The sequence below is a fragment of the Nannospalax galili genome, unplaced genomic scaffold, assembly GCF_000622305.1.
Source record: "Nannospalax galili isolate Female #2095 unplaced genomic scaffold, S.galili_v1.0 scaffold7762, whole genome shotgun sequence".
Classification (NCBI taxonomy): domain Eukaryota; kingdom Metazoa; phylum Chordata; class Mammalia; order Rodentia; family Spalacidae; genus Nannospalax; species Nannospalax galili.
The window spans coordinates 7,749-9,785 of NW_008347025.1; the positions used below are offsets into that span (position 1 = coordinate 7,749).

The 2,037-nt window shown below is 46.0% G+C and overlaps 1 pseudogene; it reads right to left on the minus strand.

Moving 5' to 3' along the window:
* The window catches only part of LOC103742359, a 9,513-nt pseudogene extending 7,545 nt beyond the window's left edge, over positions 1-1,968 (minus strand).
* Positions 1,969-2,037: the final 69 nt, after the last annotated feature.

Genomic DNA, 2,037 nt, shown 5'->3' on the forward strand with positions numbered 1-2,037 from the left:
AGGAAGGGAAGGAGGGAGGAGGTCTGAATATAATGAAAATTCATTGTATGAAATTCTTGAGTCAATAAAATTTCTCTTAAAAATAGAAATTATTGTGATAGATAAATAGATATAATCCTTAAACTAACAATAAGTACTTATATCCTCAAACATAAATTCAAAATTCTATGACTACTATAATTATTGAATATTGTTTACCAAGAAAACTTGACTACCAAGTGTTGGGGAACCCTGCTGTTAGGGTTGCAGTTTCTCCATGTCCGGATAGCCCTAAGGTACAGTGTGAGACCCTGTCAAAAAAAACAGCAACCAAAAAAACAAAAAACCTTTTAAAAATTATTTTATTATTGTGTGTGTGACCTGTGTGGGCGTGCACGTGCCACAGCGTGCATGTGGAGTTCAACTTGAAGGAGTCAGTTCTCTCCTCCCACCATGTTGGTTCCAGGGATCAAATTCAGATCATTAGGCTTGGCAGTGAGCACCTTTACCCACTGAACCATCTTACCAGCCCAGCAACTAAAAATTACAATGGACATTTCTGAAGCCTCTGATGTTCACTGCAATCACAGCTTCACTGTTAAGACAGGGAAACATGGGATAAATTGGTAAACACTAAGAGTTACTGCTGAGTTTTTTTTTTCTAATTTTAAAATTGTGCATGTGTATGTGTGCATGAGTGTGTTGTGTGCACCCAAGGGAGCATTTGGAGATCAGAATACATGTGGGGCCGGGCATGGTAGCACACGCCTGTAGTCCCAGAGGCAGGCGGATCTCCACGCCAGCCTGGTCTACATAGTGAGTTCCAGGTCAGCTGAGGCTGCAAGGAGACCCTGTCTCAAAAAAAAGGCAAAAAACAAAACAACAACAACAACAAAAAACCCACACCAAAAAAAAAAAACCAGAATATATGTGGGAATCAGTTCTGTCCTTCCACCGTGTGGATCCCAGGTATTAAAATCAGAGTGTCACATTGAGTGGCAAGGGCCTTTATCCACTGTTCGAGCAATCTCTCTGACCCTTGTTTTTGTCTGAGACAGCTTCACTATAGAACCCTGGTTGGCTTGAGGTTTGGTAATTCTCCTGCCCCATCTTCCCAAATGCTGGGATTACAGGGTATGCCACTGCACGAAGCTACTATGCCTTTTCTTCCCTAAATCATCTCTAAGGCCAATTAAGGACAGTCCTAGCCAGGTGTAATGGCTCATGCCCGTAATCCCAGCACTTGGGAGGTGGAGGTAGGAAGATCTGGAGTTTGAGACTAGCACAGGCTACATGGGGGAAAGAGAGCGAGATGATATAGTCAGCCAGGGGCAACACCCAGTGAAAAGGAGCAGAGAATTTCACCTCTGAGGTGTTGGGGACCCCTGCTGTGTTAGGTCAAAGTCTCTCCATGTCCGGATAGCCGCAGGCTGGCTCGGCGTTCTTATGCAGAGACTCCTTTTCTCAGCAGGGCACCCCCTACTCTCTTCCTGACTCATCTTTGAAGTAGCCGTCACAGATACATGGCCTCTGGCATAGGAACAGCCAGGTTTTCCTGTGTGATAATCAGGCAATGTCTGAAAGCCTGGCAGAAGCCCACCACCACATGTAAATGGGGCATCCTAAAAAGCACCTATCAACTAAGGCTTTTGCTACTGCCTCCATACTATAAATATCCTGGTTTTCCCCTTAATAAATCAGAGTTGTACCTGGAGCTGAGCTGTACCAGTCTCTTATTCAATCTCTCTGGAGGGGGCTATCCCTTCGTAAACATTCACTCGCGAAGACCCTGCTTTCGCCGTTCTTGCACCTCCCCTCGTGACCTGATGGCCGGCGGATCTCGAACCTAGAGGGAGTGCCCGGTAGCTTGGGACGGAACTCGCCTGGAAGTGCAGCGACCTCTGAGTTGCCAGCATCCAGTAGCTGTGGAGAGCCAGGGACCCGAGCAGCAATGTGGTGCGCAGGACCCGCCCATACTGAGGGGGCCATTGATACAGTACACATAATTAAGTCAGCTTTCATTCCAGAGAACAGGATGAGAAAGATGGGACCTAAAGA